The sequence below is a fragment of the Rana temporaria genome, chromosome 7 (assembly GCF_905171775.1).
Source record: "Rana temporaria chromosome 7, aRanTem1.1, whole genome shotgun sequence".
In the NCBI taxonomy this organism is placed as follows: domain Eukaryota; kingdom Metazoa; phylum Chordata; class Amphibia; order Anura; family Ranidae; genus Rana; species Rana temporaria.
In genome coordinates, this window is record NC_053495.1 from 172363132 (window position 1) to 172380516 (window position 17385).

The 17385-nt window shown below is 43.6% G+C and overlaps 1 long non-coding RNA gene across 1 annotated transcript; it reads right to left on the minus strand.

Moving 5' to 3' along the window:
* Positions 1-14977: 14977 nt before the first annotated feature.
* LOC120945915 lies at positions 14978-17385 on the minus strand. Its single transcript, XR_005750626.1, has 2 exons — positions 15977-17385; positions 14978-15929 (listed from the first exon to the last, which is right to left on the minus strand). It is a non-coding gene; the product is annotated as an uncharacterized LOC120945915 (long non-coding RNA).

Genomic DNA, 17385 nt, shown 5'->3' on the forward strand with positions numbered 1-17385 from the left:
ATGATATTCAAAATTTTTGAGACACACCTGTAAATTTACTGAAATACCGTAATTGCATTTCATGTTCTGTGTACTGTGGGAGACCAGATATAGTGAATGCAGGGTCTTTGGATTAGTAACACTTTAAAGTATATGTAAACCCCAATATTAACTTTTTATTTTCTCCCTTTTGATTGGGTAAATATACCATTGAAAGTGTTTTGTTATATGTGTTCAACAATACCTGTTGATTAGCCGGAAATTGTGGGAGTTGATCATTTCCTGTGCTGTGATCCGTTTCATTGTTTTCAGGTCTTATAGGCTTACAGAACACCCTCCCTCCCCAATTTTATGCAGAAGAGATTTGGAGGTGTTCTGTAGTTATGTGACAATGCTGCTCCATAGATATGGTACAGTGTGTGTGTATTCTGGGACAGAAAGTGTGTTTCTCACAGGATCACTGGGTGAAAATAAAAATAAAAAAGTTTGAAAACAGAAGCTAAAACAACTTTGGACTGGAAAGATGCACGATATTAAATGTTTGTGGGCATTACATACGCTAACATCTGCCTAGGTGGTAACGGGTACTTGTAACGCTATAGGAAAGCCAGTTTAAATGCTTCCTTTACACGCTGCCGACTAGTGTTTCCAAAGGCTTTCTTATAGGAAACATTCCCAAAGAGTGCATTTGGTGGTAAAAAATCGCATGACAGCAGCTGTTTTTCCAATAGTGTAGGTCATTGCTTCCATCTTCTGATTACTATTACATGAATGGAGTCCTAAAGGTGAAGTAGACAGGATTTTGTATAATCTTTACTTTTACTGGAACCTTGCTCGGGAATAGCTGAGCCAATTAATTTGGCACTCGCCAAAGCACACCTAATCCCACTCGGCAGCAAGTTTTCAGCGTTAGATGGCGTGATCATAGAAGCACTTGTGCTATGAGAAGGTTCAGCACTGCGTGACCCATTTGGCAGGGGAGGTTCTAGGTTCTGCATAAGAATTGACCTCCTTTTCCCTGGAAGTGCCTTTAACTGAATCATTCTGTTGACTCTGGGTCATTTAGTACCATTAAGGTAAGTCTGTCACAAACCGTTCCTTTCAAACTGGTCATATATGAAAATATGTATAAGCAGTGTTTACCAGTGTGCTAAAAATGAGCTACAGCAGGGGCAGGCAACCTTAACACTCCAGCTTTAGTATAACTACAAAGTCTTGCCATGCTTCTGGAAGTTAGTCTTGCCATGCCTCTTGGGATTTGAAATTTGACCACAGCCAGAGTGCCAAGGTTGCCTACCTTTGATCTAGAGCAGGGGTCTCCAAACTTTCTAAACAAAGGGCCAGTTTAATATGCTTCAGACTTTAGAGGGGACAAGCTGGTTTCAGTGAGACACCCCATCATTGGTGTCAGTGAGAGGAACAGTGACACATCACTGGTGTCGGTGAGAGGAACATTGACACATCGCTGGTGTCGGTGAGAGGAACATTGACACATCACTGGTGTCGGTGAGAGGAACAGTGACACATCACTGGTGTTCGGTGAGAGGAACAGTGACACATCACTGGTGTTCGGTGAGAGGAACAGTGACACATCACTGGTGTTCGGTGAGAGGAACAGTGACACATCTTTGGTGTTCGGTGAGAGGAACAGTGACACATTACTGGTGTCGGTGAGAGGAACAGTGACACATCACTGGTGTCGGTGAGAGGAATAGTATCCCATCACTGGTGTCAGTGAGAGGAATCGTATGTCATCAGTGGGGGGAATCGGGCCACCAAGGACCAGATAAAGCCAAGCCAAGGGCCATATCCAGCCCCCAGTGGTTTGGAGACCACTGATCTAGAGGTTATGACAGAAGAAACTATATTCAAATCTTAACCTTTCCTTTTAATGTTTACCTTAGCCCCACCCCCTAAAATTGGGTAATGAGGCCACCCAACACATTAAAGGACCAATGGGTAGGTCTTGGGGCAAAGCTCAGCTTACAGGGAAAGTTAAGATTTGCATGCAGTTCCAGCTGCCTGTAGCTCTGGCTCTTTGAATTGTATTGTCATGTTCCCCTTGAAGATTTATACTCTGTTTATATCATAGTGTTTGGATCGCCCAGGTTTGTAACAGAGTTACTACAAGTATGTTCTAAGTTATTATTTTGTCCGTTTACTTAAAGACAGGTTATAAATGTACAAGACAAAGGAAGGACGAGTCCTACAGACAAGGACCTTTTTTCGGTATGACATGCCTTGTAGGGTCTCGGAGCGGGTGTTAATATTTTATATTTCTCCTTCCACCATAGTGGAGATGTTTGTGCTATGTGTAAAATGTCAATATTTGGACTGTTAATGGAAGCCATTGTTCTTATTTATTTTCTTTCTGGTTGGTAGGACACAGAACTGTATTTACTGTATACATAAATAAATTTAAAGGGGGCACCTTTCACATCTAAATAAGTGGTGTATTTTTTAAATACAGAAGTTCAACAGAACTGCATTGAAAATACATGAGCTTCCTGGCTGAAGGGGTGGGCAGAGGGGGCTGGCTGCCCGGGACACAGCATGTATTGTAGGGATGGGGGGGGCCCACAAGTTCCTTCTACTATAAGGCTGACAGCGGCATCCCTTTTTATAGGGATTCACAATCGATGACGTCACACCTACAGCCACCCCCCCCCCCCCTACAGTTGTAAACACACGAGGTCACACATAAATTATATAGAAATTCCATATTTGTGTGGGGCTCGTCCTAGTAATAAACTAGTAGTTCTCATCTGGAAATTATAGGTCAGAGGTTAGGATCTATGTGAGGAGGGAAACCCCTTTTGTTTGATGGAAGGTCAAAAACCATCCAGTTTTTTGGGGGAAATTCATAAATTGGGTTGTAGAAAATACAGTGTTCCTGTTTGCAGTATAAAATAAAATATTTTTATTAAAGGAAAAAATACATTTTATAGTCCAGTCAAAAAGTCATGTTACATAATGATTGTACGTTACCAAGGAAGCAAGCAAATTAAGTTTTCCATCAGAACAAATGAGGTATTGTCTTCTATCATCTGGTGTGAGTGGGTTGGGGTGCCATGCAGTGCTATCACATGCTAAAGTCCCTTCTAAGCAACATTCTGTACATGGGTGAAAAAGTCCTAGCAACATCTTATTAGAGCTACTGATCCTGGGCCACACATCTAATTGCTGCTTCAACTATTAAAGTAGAACTCCAGACAAAACATACGTTTTGGATACAGTGGGGGGAAAAGGTTGGAACCTTTAATTTACTGCTGTCTGTGCCCTCATTGGGGAGGTATATTTTCACTTCCTGTCTTGTCATCAGGACAGGAAGTGAGGAGAACAATTAAAAAAAGAAAGAGACACTAGAAAGTTTGCATGTAGAAATGTTAAAATTTCTCTCAGGTTTTTGATGTCCGTCCGCCCGCCCGTTCTCCTGTATTACCAGCACTGAGAATGATAAGAAATGTAACCTAGTGTGGCTACAGAGCTGAAATAACCCTGACATAGGATGCTACCCTCCTCTACTTTTCAATAGAAGTAAGAAAATTGTATCAGTACTTACCGCAAGTTTCCTTTGCCCATATCATGGCAGCTTATTGTCTCTCCACCCGCTGTCAACCCACAGGACTGTATAAAAGTATGCAACATTCCCTCCAGTCATAGATCCAGTCATAAACAGAGTAGGGAAAATGTGCTGCCATTATTAGGTGCCAGGAAAAAAAAAATATTATATGTATTGCTACAGTTTTCCAACAGTAATATGGCAGCGTACATATAGTAAATAACTACAAAGGGAGGGTTAGATGAACACAATTATAACGAAAGGACTGGAAGCGGAGGCATATTTGACTTTTAGAGATTAGTGTGGACTGTGGGTTGGCAGTAGGCATAGCAACTACCCTATGTAAGCTGGATTGGCACCAGGAAAAATAAAATTGTCTGAAGTTCTACTTTATTATGTTTGATGGCTAAAGAAAAAAAGAGCATCAATCCAATGGAATGGGGTGGAGCCAATTCAATGGTAGGCTGATTGATGAAACGTCCAGGAAAGGAAAATTACTGTAAGTATGGATAACAATTTTCTGGATGCTTGGAGTTCATTAGGGTGGAGCCAACCCAATGGTAGGCTGACACGATGAGCCTCCAAGAAAGGAAAATTCGGGCAAGTATGGATAACAATTTTCCATATGCTTGGAGTTCATTTGGGGGGGAGCCAGCTCAATGGTAGGCGGACACAACGAGCCTTCAAGAAAGGAAAATTACGGTAAGTATGGATAACAATTTTCGGTATGCTTGAAGTTGATTGGGGGGGGGGGGAGCCAGCTCAATGGTAGGCTGACATGACAAGCCTCCAGCAAAGGAAAATTATGGTAAGTATAGATAACAATTTTCCCTATGCTTGGAGTTCGTCATGTCAGCCTATCATTCCCTCAGCTTTGCCAAAATGGTAGGCTGACATGATGAGCCGCCAGGAAAGGAAAATTATGGTAAGTATGATTAGCATTTTTCCGTATTCACTGTAGGGAGTGCAGTTCTTGGCTTGTATCCTCACTCATCTATTGTCCGGTAGAGCATCCAGCTATAATATGGTTGACTACTAGGGGCCTAGGTGGCAGGTTCTTTTGGAAGAACTCATTTGGCACACTGAAGCAGGCTTTAGAATGGGGCATCATCAGATTAAATCAGAGGTAAGAATTGCACCCCTTCTTCCACGGAAAATAAATGGTTTTGCTGAAGTTTTTCATTAAAATGATTCCCTTTAAAAGCTAATAAAAAAGATAAATAATTTAACAGACACTTCTATGGTTTCTAAGGGCAGAACTGTTTATATCTCTAAATTTCTACTATTAACAATACAGTCTCTACTTTTGAACCAGGGATAACATCGAATACACAGTTAAGCTGCTTTCTTAAGCTAGCCACATAGTATCAATGTGCTGTGATGCCCCTACATTTGCATGATGGGCCCGTCAAGCCAACCATCTCTTGGGTCACAGGAGGAGAACATGAATTTTTATCTGTAATTTAGACAGACATGTAGCCATAGCATGGAGTTGGATTAGCCACATAGAGCTCAGTTTTTGTTTTATTTCTCCACACTTGTACAGATGTGCAATCGGCCAACCAAGGTCAAACTGTACAGATTTACTTTGAAGAGTCCCTAAATGAAGACGCTATTGCTGAAACACGCAAGTTCTCTGGCTGACTCACACTTTCGATACCTTCTGATACACAGAACAAGCATTCAGCCCTTTGAGCCAGACTTTAGGATCTGCATACTTGTTCTCGGTCAGTAACTGAAGTACCTAAACCTCTGGATCAGCATAACAACAAGGCAAATAGCCTTGCAATCAGAAACCGTGGCCTCCATACTTTACTATAATATAAACTTGTTTGGGGTCTGGTTTATTGTAGAAAGGTCTCTGTGTTACCCATACTCCACAAAAAAAATTCTCCTTTCAGGTTTCTAGTGCAGGTGAACTAAGTGGAAGAAAAAAAAAATTTAAATTTACAAACGTGGGCTAAAGTTGAATAATCTGGTTGGTGCCAATGGATAGAAATACATGTATGATGCACTTTTTCAGAACTGCGCTTTATTGTGGTGGGTTTATGAAAACTGCAGCAGTTATGGAGCTCTTGCTCATAGTCACAAATACAGCTGGTCTGGCCAAACAGTGGGCTCAGCACAGACCACTGGGGCAATTATCCATACAGCCCCCGGTTTCTGGCTTACCCGAGTATCCCTATAGATACAGTTCTCAGTTTTACATTTGTAAATCAACCCCAATGATCCTACTCATGTTCCCGGTTCCATCAATCTGCTCCCCCTTTTCTATACATGTGAAGTTTATTGGTAAAAATCATTGGGTGCTGTGAATGAACACAGTATAATCATGCAAACTCGTGTTGTGTTAGTGCATAAATAACAATGAACTCCATTCCCTTTACAGCTTGATATTGGTACATTTCATGCAGGAAACAAAGTGTGAACTAACCCAGGTAAATTGCCATTCTTGGTGAGTAAACTTCAAATACGGCAAGAAGAGGCAAGTCAGGCTTGTCAGGAACAAAGCCATAACATGGTTGTTCAGTTACAAGAACATAAGAGTTTAATACTGATATTAGGTTTCTTGTCAGTGTAAAACATTGCTATGATTTATCTTCTAAAACTAGCTGCAGTCATGTAGCTTTACCTGACTCCAGCAGGTCGTGTGCCTTTTCCACCGACTACAAGAGTGCATCCACTCTTTAAACAAACCTGTGCCCAGACTATGCATGCTTAAAGTATTCACTTATTTGGAACAAGCAATAAATTCAAAAACAAACCCTCATTCATCTCTGTATGTATAAGCATTGGGAAGAAAATAGTTTTAAATTTCAGTGAAATCGTAGCTATATTTCTACTGCAACAGAATCTTGGGGACCTCTAATGTAAAGAATCTGCAGGTGTTTTGAAGCTGTTAGAAATGGACTGAAATCAGTGCTGGAAGCCTGGTGTTCAGGGGAACCATGCAACCCTCGCAGCCCCAGCTGGTAGTAGTCTGTATTTTGGTGATTATTGTAGCCAGTGAAGAAAAGTAGCTTTTAAGACCCATACACAAGATCTGACTTTTTGACAACAGTCCGACGGACGTGTTTTATTGTACATTCCGACCGTGTGTATGTTCCATCGGACAATTGTTTTCGGTTTTTGAATGGACAAATGTTTGCTGTGCATGCTCTCAAACTTTCTGGCAACAAATGTCCGATGGAGGATAATCCTATTGTGTGTACTCAAGTCCATCGGACAAACACGAATGCTGAGAACCAATGCTAAAGATTAGACAATAGCAGAAGTTTCCCAAAGGGTGGTGTTAAAAGTTGGCTGAAAAAGTCCTGCCGTGTGTATGCATACCAAGTTCACGGCCATACCCCTTCGGACCAAAATCCACAGAAAAGTCAGATAGAGGTCCGATCGTGTGTATGAGGCTTTAGACTGGCTTTTTAGTAGTTACACTTTTTGCACTAGTTCCTTTGCTCTTATATATTTTTTCTGGTTAATCACTTTTCTCCTTTTAGGACTCAGTCACAATAGCTACTGCATTGCAACGCAACGACTGGTGCGTGATGCGGTCCAGCCAAACCAGTGAAAAGTTAATGTGCAGATGCCAGTGATTTGCACCTTTCTAAAACACATTTTATTGAAAGGTTACAGTGACATTTCATAGAGTTCTACTGGCTAGCATGCAATGTGCTGTGCTGGAGAAAGTACTTTTTTCAGTGCACACCACCGCAACACAGTGTGAACCGGACACACTGGAGATGAGGCATTTTGCCTGGTCTTGCGGTGGAGATGCAGAGGGACTGTGATGGAAAAACCACCCAACACAAGTCCCACCACACCTGGTTCGAATTTGTGGTACAAATAAATTATAAGGGGGCTGGTGGGAGAAGACCAGGAATGATTGTAAAGGGGCTGTAGTTCATGTCACATGTAATGTGTCTCCATTCTCCAACACACTCCCAGAGCATATCTGTGGCCTCTGACTACCTCCTGTTCCATGTCTGGCAGCTTTCTGTAGCACTACACTCACTGAATATTATGTTCGGCCCTTTGATGAACATATAGTTCACATATATGCAAATTGGATGCATTTTAAACCACATCAAATTCTCATGACAAAAAAAAATACCCTACCAGTGAGACCCCACACAGTAAACTGTGTGGGGTCTCACTGGCCGGCCGTTTATTATTTTAAAGGACTCCAGATTTTACCAAACATTAATTAACTATGTTTAAACACATGCAGCAGTATATATTTTTTTTTTTTGTCTTACTTCTTCTGATTTACCCAAGCCTTCAATATGCAAATGATCCCCCCCTGTTAAATGGAATAATGACATGTCAGCATATAAGTCATGGCTGTGCTACAGGAAGATGAAGCCACAGCAACTCCTATAGGACTGCCAGTAAAAAAAAAAAATTGGTTACCTTACACTCCTGTTCACACACTGCAAAAATTACCCCATGATGCTGTTTTAGTGCTCCAAAGCCTCCATAGAAGTCTATGACGACACTTGCTTATAGTATGTGATGCTTTTGAGAGGCTTTTATTTAGCTTTAGAAGTATTGCAGGTATGCGATATCCCAGGATGCACTGGAAAACCAACACGCGAACCGGAAAGACATCAACGGCAGTCACTTCCAGTTTGTGTGTATATACTTTAAAAAATGTATAGTGTTGGCATCACATCTGGTTTCCAGTGTGAAGTAGCAGGAAGGTGGAAGGTAAACGGTGTCCGGACTTGAGCGGAGCAACTAGCATACGGCACTCATGGTGAGCAGTGTGGGAGTGAGAAAGGGGAAGGTGAACGGGGACCAGAGCCGAGAGTTACTAGTGTGTGAAGGGTATCAGCAGAGCTGGAGGTGCTACTAAACTGGGGATCTGCTGCCGGAAGGTACCAATGGGTCAGGGTTCTACTGGGCTCTCTTTTTTTTATATGCATATAAAAGAAAAAAAAACACACACACACACTGGGCATTTACCAAGCTTTAAAAAAGCATGTTTAAGTGGTAGGCGTCAGGGGCGGACTGGCCCAGGTGGAAAAGAGGACATTGCCCCCCAGGCCGCTCACATTATATTTAAAAGGGCCGCGGTCCGCAGTGCTGTTTTTTTTTTTTTCTTTCAAAACTCGGCAGAGGCGGCCGCCGATTGGCTGGCTGGCTGGCTGCTGCCGCGCTGCATTGTGGGAGTTGTAGGAAGCCAGGTCATGTGGCACGTCAGGGGAGGGTCAGGGCAGGCGCCGTACATCGTGGGCTGGCTGCAGAGAAGAGGCCGAGTCAGAGAGACTGCACACAGCTGAACCAAAAGTAAAGTAAGGTGCCGTGTGATGTCTGAGTCTGACTGTGAATGTAATGATGACATGCCAGTCTTTAGCAGTGCTGTGATATCAGCTCTCCTCCCTGCATGATCTTCCATCAACCTCCATAAGTTTGTGACCCCTCCTCCTTCTAGATACTTGTCGTCTTGCTCACATTCTCCCTCACTTGTTCCCAGGACAGTCTCAATGCAGTCACCCCTGTACTCTCCTTCTCTGCCCCATAGTGGATTGTTCCTCCAACTCACTGCCCCCAGGCTGTGTATTCCCCCCCCCCCCCCTCTCCCATTCTGTCACCTACATTCAGGTCTTCTATCTTATCGAGTGCAACTCCTCACTCTCTCTTCTAGTCTCATTTCCCCCTCAATTCTGCTATAAATCTCCCATTCCCCTATCCAATGTAACTTCTACTCCCCCCTCTACACTATCATCACCCCTTACACACTCCATCCCCCTCTACAAATCTCTATCACACTGCCCAGACACCACTAATTAACCCTTTACTGACTGATCTGGTTAATGTGTCATTTTCTATCACCTATAGCTTAGATCTGTCATTATAGGATTCTTAATGGAGTCTGAGCACTAGTCCAATTGCATCCATAATTTCACATTCACACTTGTGCAATCACAGACATCGCATGTGATCCGCACCGCATTGCCATGCACATTACATGCGATGTCTGTGCAACTGTATGGCTGAAATCACATTTACACCAGAATGGTGCAGGACTATTTTTTTGTGTCCACACTGGAATAGGATCTCATTGGGTGTTGACACCCATGCGATCCGATTCCTGTACCATTTTATAGTTCACACTGCAACCTGCGAACCAATCAGGGGGTGTCATTCGTTTTCTATTGACACCCGCAGTGGTTCGCAGATGTCAGTGTGAACCATCTGTGATTCAGGTGTGATGTGGGAACCCGCACAGGATTCGCAGGGTATCCCACATCACACCACTGTGAGCCCATTTAACTACATTTCAATTGTTTTTCATAATTGTTATTAAATATCCATTGATTTTTTTTTTTTAAGCATTAATCCTGTGTGTGTGTTTGGGGGGGCTCGCAATCTCCAAAACCAATCTCTCTATGGGATCAGCCATGATCCTTCTCCAGAATTCAACTCTCCCACCCCCCTCCAGCAGACCTAATCCCCCTGTGCACCCAGCAGCTTCTCTTCTCTCAGCACACAGGGGGATCGTTTCAGGATAGGGGCGAGGGTGCCTTCCTGAACCTTGCACTCTGTATGTAGCATCCTCCTGAGCCCTGCACTGTGTATGTAGCATCCTCCTGAGCCCTCCACTCTGTATGTAGCATCCTCCTGAGCCCTGCACTGTGTATGTAGCATCCTCCTGAGCCCTGCACTCTGTACGTAGCATCCTCCTGAGTTCTGCACTCTGTACGTAGCATCCTCCTGAGTTCTGCACTCTGTACGTAGCATCCTCCTGAGTTCTGCACTCTGTACGTAGCATCCTCCTGAGCTCTGCACTCTGTACGTAGCATCCTCCTGAGCTCTGCACTCTGTACGTAGCATCCTCCTGAGCCCTGCACTCTGTACGTAGCATCCTCCTGAGTTCTGCACTCTGTACGTAGCATCCTCCTGAGTTCTGCACTCTGTACGTAGCATCCTCCTGAGTTCTGCACTCTGTACGTAGCATCCTCCTGAGCTCTGCACTCTGTACGTAGCATCCTCCTGAGCTCTGCACTCTGTACGTAGCATCCTCCTGAGTTCTGCACTCTGTCCGTAGCATCCTCCTGAGTTCTGCACTCTGTACGTAGCATCCTCCTGAGTTCTGCACTCTGTACGTAGCATCCTCCTGAGCTCTGCACTCTGTACGTAGCATCCTCCTGAGCTCTGCACTCTGTACGTAGCATCCTCCTGAGTTCTGCACTCTGTACGTAGCATCCTCCTGAGTTCTGCACTCTGTACGTAGCATCCTCCTGAGTTCTGCACTCTGTACGTAGCATCCTCCTGAGTTCTGCACTCTGTACGTAGCATCCTCCTGAGTTCTGCACTCTGTACGTAGCATCCTCCTGAGCTCTGCACTCTGTACGTAGCATCCTCCTGAGTTCTGCACTCTGTACGTAGCATCCTCCTGAGCCCTGCACTCTGTACGTAGCATCCTCCTGCATGTAGCACCAGCATACAGGAGGCACACTGACCACCAATATGCTGGGCCAGTGGTTACCTTTTATTTATCTCATGGATGAAATGTGAGAAATAACGTGTATGTGTGTGTGTGTATATATATATATATATATATAATCATAAATCATTCCATAAACACATAGCACATACACTGCATATATCAATTGAGGAATATATGCTTATAAAATAGTATACCATTTGCCGATAAATAAAAAAAATATATATACAGTGAGGAAAATAAGTATTTGAACACCCTGCTATTTTGCAAGTTCTCCCACTTGGAAATCATGGAGGGGTCTGAAATTGTCATCGTAGGTGCATGTCCACTGTGAGAGACATAATCAAAATTTTTTTTTCCAGAAATCACAATTTATGATTTTTTAACTATTTATTTGTATGATACAGCTGCAAATAAGTATTTGAACACCTGTCTATCAGCTAGAATTCTGACCCTCAAAGACCTGTTAGTCTGCCTTTAAAATGTCCACCTCCACTCCATTTATTATCCTAAATTAGATGCACCTGTTTGAGGTCATTAGCTGCATAAAGACACCTGTCCACCCCATACAATCAGTAAGAATCCAACTACTAACATGGCCAAGACCAAAGAGCTGTCCAAAGACACTAGAGACAAAATTGTACACCTCCACAAGGCTGGAAAGGGCTACGGGGAAATTGCCAAGCAGCTTGGTGAAAAAAGGTCCACTGTTGGAGCAATCATTAGAAAATGGAAGAAGCTAAACATGACTGTCAATCTCCCTCGGACTGGGGCTCCATGCAAAATCTCACCTCGTGGGGTCTCAATGATCCTAAGAAAGGTGAGAAATCAGCCCAGGACTACACGGGAGGAGCTGGTCAATGACCTGAAAAGAGCTGGGACCACCGTTTCCAAGGTTACTGTTGGTAATACACTAAGACGTCATGGTTTGAAATCATGCATGGCACGGAAGGTTCCCCTGCTTAAACCAGCACATGTCAAGGCCCGTCTTAAGTTTGCCAATGACCATTTGGATGATCCAGAGGAGTCATGGGAGAAAGTCATGTGGTCAGATGAGACCAAAATAGAACTTTTTGGTCATAATTCCACTAACCGTGTTTGGAGGAAGAAGAATGATGAGTACCCAAGAACACCACCCCTACTGTGAAGCATGGGGGTGGTAGCATCATGCTTTGGGGGTGTTTTTCTGCACATGGGACAGGGCGACTGCACTGTATTAAGGAGAGGATGACCGGGGCCATGTATTGCGAGATTTTGGGCAACAACCTCCTTCCCTCAGTTAGAGCTTTGAAGATGGGTCGAGGCTGGGTCTTCCAACATGACAATGACCCGAAGCACACAGCCAGGATAACCAAGGAGTGGCTCTGTAAGAAGCATATCAAGGTTCTGGCGTGGCCTAGCCAGTCTCCAGACCTAAACCCAATAGAGAATCTTTGGAGGGAGCTCAAACTCCGTGTTTCTCAGCGACAGCCCAGAAACCTGACTGATCTAGAGAAGATCTGTGTGGAGGAGTGGGCCAAAATCCCTCCTCCAGTGTGTGCAAACCTGGTGAAAAACTACAAGAAACGTTTGACCTCTGTAATTGCAAACAAAGGCTACTGTACCAAATATTAACATTGATTTTCTCAGGTGTTCAAATACTTATTTGCAGCTGTATCATACAAATAAATAGTTAAAAAAATCATACATTGTGATTTCTGGATTTTTTGATTATGTCTCTCACAGTGGACATGCACCTACGATAACAATTTCAGACCCCTCCATGATTTCCAAGTGGGAGAACTTGCAAAATAGCAGGGTGTTCAAATACTTATTTTCATCACTGTATATGTCCCCGGTTTTCATTTTAAAAATCTTGTCACCTTATACTAAGGGGGGGTTTGCACTGGGGGTGTTTTCACTAAGGGGGGGTTTGCACTGGGGGTGTTTTCACTAAGGGGGGGTTTGCACTGGGGGTGTTTTCACTAAGAGGGGGTTTGCACTGGGGGTGTTTTCACTAAGGGGGGTTTGCACTGGGGGTGTTTTCACTAAGGGGGGTTTGCACTGGGGGGGTTGTACTAAGGGGGGTTTGCACTGGGGGTGTTTTCACTAAGGGGGGGTTGCACTGAGGGGGGGGGGGTCACTAAAGGGGGGTGTCTGCACTGAAGGGGGTGTGAACTGAAGGGGGTCTGTGTAACATGCAGGGGGTCCAGAGCTGTGGGGGCTGTGTAATGTAAAGGGGTCCAGAGGTGCAGGGGGCTGTGTAATGTAAAAGGGGTGCAGTGATGCAGGGTGCTGTGTAATGTAAAAGGGGTGCAGTGATGCAGGGTGCTGTGTAATGTAAAAGGGTCCAGAGGTGCAGGGGGCTTTGAGATGTAAAGGGGTCCAGTGATGCAGGGGGCTGTGTAATGTAAAGAGGTCCAGCGGTGCAGGGTGCTGTGTAATGTAAAGGGGTCCAGAGGTGCAGGGGGCTTTGAGATGTAAAGGGGTCCAGTGATGCAGGGGGCTGTGTAATGTAAAGAGGTCCAGAGGTGCAGGGTGCTGTGTAATGTAAAGGGGTCCAGAGGTGCAGGGGGGTATGTGATGTAAAGGGGTCTAGTGATGCAGGGTGCTGTGTAATGTAAAGCGGTCCAGAGGTGCAGGGTGCTGTGTAATGTAAAGAGGTGCAGAGGGCTGTGTAGTGTAAAAGGGGCCAGAGGTGCATGGGGCTATGTGATGTAAAGGGCTCTAGTGGTGCAGGGGGCTGTGTAATGTAAAGGGGTCCAGTGATGCAGGGCGCTGTGTAATGTAAAAGGGGTGCAGTGATGCAGGGTACTGTGTAATTTTACAGGGGTCCAGTGATGCAGGGGGCTGTGTAATGTAAAGAGGTGCAGGGTGCTGTGTAATGTAAAGTGGTGCAGGGGGCTATGTGATGTAAAGGGGTCCAGTGGTGCAGGGGGCCACTTGACTGGACTTGCCCCCCAGGCCTAAGGCTGCCAGCCCTCCCCTGGTAGGCGTGTTAAAATCAAAGAAAGCGTAAATGAGCCCTTACACAGTATTTTCGTATTGGTGCTGCAAACATTCTTTTTTTTTAAATACCACCAGCAAGTGGTGGAAAGATAAATAATACCTACAGGAAACAAAGGGATGCTGGTTATCATCTATGTTTGTATTGCATATACTTGGCTGAAATATGGTAGAAGTGCCACATTGAAACATTTCTGGCACCAGGTGAACCCCAAAATAGTATTTTCACACAGGAAAGGTTGACTGCCGTTTCTCAATGGCAGTGGGACTTGAAGATGAATTTCAGAAATGGTCCAGCTTGAACCAATGTAACTATGTATATACCATACCTGGCTGATCACCCTGGAAGCTGGAAATCACTATAGTAGACATTAGTGATCTTCAGAATCTCCACCTTGTCAAATCAGTAAAACGTTTTGCATCCATTAAAAAGATGCAAAGTGTTCCCTGAATGGAGGCCAATGCCAAGCGAGCAATCGCCTGTGTTCATTAGGCAGCCACTCGCACGGGACCTAAAAGTTAGTGGAGATCACTGGAGTTGTAGTGCCTGCGACTTCCAGGGAGACTGGCCAGGTATAGTGTATGCATAGTTTTATTGGTCCAAGATACCACTTGCAATGCAAACATATCCATAACAGGAATTCATCTGCCATTGAGAAAAAACAGAAACCATCCTTCCTGTGTGAAAATACTATTTTGGGGTTTACCTGGAATTTACCATTAAGACTTCCTGGAGTTCTTCCATAAGGTCTTGTGACCACTCTAAACCATTAATGCGCGCCCCAACTATTGCTCCACAAGGATCACACAATGAAAAAAAAAAAATAGACTTAACATTTGCCCATCCCTTTCTTATCCTAGGATTTGTCCTACAATAGAGACAAATGTGTGACAATATCCCAGACATGAATGTTTTTGTCATTTGCTCGCAGAAAAATAATGGTGGAGTCACAAAATAAAAACGAACTTCACACAGGAAAATAAAAGAAAAGAAAAACAAATTCAGGACACACAAGACAGATGGCATGTTTAATTGTTCAACAGAGAAGACATTATCAGACTTACAAAGGCATATAGGAAATCTGAACTATAATGTCCCAGGGCTCCAAAGTGTGCGAGAATCGGCATCGTAGAAATCATGGTCTGTATTTACACACACAGTCTGGCTGTAGCCTGCAGGATTCTGGGAAATGGCAAAGGATGCTGGCAAATGAGAAGGCGCTAGATCAATAGCTTCCAAGTAACTAAGAAATGGCATAAAACTACATCATCAGCTATTCATTGCATATGTTCAGAGTATTACATATCCCGAGACCCAACCCACGCCTTAATACTTCTACACAGAACACCAGCGTGATTACAGGTCTCATCCGTAACAACTTGACAGAAAGAACAAATGTTACAATGACAGCTAAATAATCGAATGAACGCAAAGGCTGCCCAATACTTTTATTTGTTGGCCCTCTGTGGAACTTTATGGCTGTAGATAGTTCGATATGGTCCATCGCCCCCCAGCTCTGCCCATTCTTTGTTTTAGCAGCTCGTACAAATACATCCCACAGTCAGCCAGTATTGTAATTTGAACTGCTTTACAGAAGGTGGAAGGAGTTTCCCCCTTTGAAATGATAATGTCATGCGGTCATCTGAAACATTAGACAATAAGGGTTCAGTGTTTTCCACAAGAACTTCATTATGGCATAGAAGTAGTCTCAGCAGGTCCAAAGATTCATGTTAAAGAAAATGTATGCATCAGACAGATTTTGCAGGACCATCTGGCCGAAAAGCACTACTCTAAGTCTTGTAATTTTGGCTGTGAGCTCCACCCCTGTATGGAGCCCAATTTGTGGGTGTTCCTATGGGAGAACTCCAGCAAAGCCAAGAAGCTACTGCCTTCTTACTGTCATTCTTCTACTCTCACCTCCAGCTACCAATTATATTCTACTTTCCCACCACCTTTGCTCAATCACATTGTTATAGAATTCCTTTATCTTCCTCCCCACTTTTGCTCAATCACATTGTCCTAGAATTCCTTTCTCTTCCTCCCCATACACTATCAATCTTGCTCACCTTTTCCTGTCATTCCCTCTGTATGGGTAGCATCACACCTTTGAGAAGCGCCCTGTCAACCATGCTAGCTCAGCACTTGGATCACCTAAAATGACAAAAAAATAGTGCTACATGCACTTTGTCCCCTGGGGGACAGGAGTAACCAAGAACATGTTTGGCGAGACTTCTCTAAGTCAAGCCACAATGCCAGGTTTATAACAGCAGATCTTTAGAAAGCAGGACCTGTGGGAGAGGATAATACAAAAGGCGTTCCTAACCTGTGTTTTTCAGTTTGCTAAAAATCCCCTTTAAACAGAAAGTTTCAGAAACCATCAAAATACAGAGGAAATACAGTTTATATTTATACACCATTACAGATGCTACCACCATATTTGTCCATATGCTTAGATATACATTTACCATATAAATCCTAATGTGTAAACTGTAGCTGGAGATATCTTCTTATTTCTACCGTGACACTTAATCGTACTTGTTCAAACAACATGGTGTCACTAGAGGGCTGTGGACAAACTCTTACAACTAAACCAATCTGCAGTTGACTTTTTAGTTTAGAGGTGAAATTCGGGTTAACTAAGGAAATTGGAAACAGAAGTAGATGCCTAGACACAAAGTGCCCCTGGTCTTCCTCGGGTTAAAAAATTGATTACCAGCCCAATCCATTAAGTGCAATTATTGAACATCAGGGCTTGCGCATGCACGCTGGACTTCTATTAATTTCTATGAAGAGTTCTGGAGTACAAACTTATACTCCTAACTCTCCATGTGAATAAATGAAAATGCAGAGAAAGAACAGGTCCTGTTCAGAAGAATTTGACAAGCTTCTTTGCAGCCTCTTTGGGCTTATTCTCACTGGATCAGGGATAAGAGTATAATGGCAGGCAGGGGGACAACATTTAGAACTTTAGCATTTAAAGTGTTACTAAATCCACAACAGTAAAATCAGTCTGTATATGCAGTAAAGCACGCTTGTTATACACACTGTCGAACCTAAGGGGTTAATCCTCTACTTTGTGTAAAAAGGCTGTTTGATCCCGTCTTCTCTGATCTGCCCTTTTTCCCACTGTCCCTGATCCACCTACTGTTAGTACAGAGCCTTGGGAGCACTCTGCACATGCTCAGTTTGGTGTGAGAGTTATTGCATGTAATCAGCACAGGGCCAATCAGCACTGTCCAGACAGAGGGTCAGGGTCCTGCAGCCTCATAGGACACTCATAGAAGTCATAAGAATGCTATATACTGCGGATTAGAAAGGGTATTTAGCAGTTTATATTTACTAATATAATTGTATATCTGTGTACTGTGGGAGACAAGATATAGTGAATGCAGGGTCCTGCACACTTTA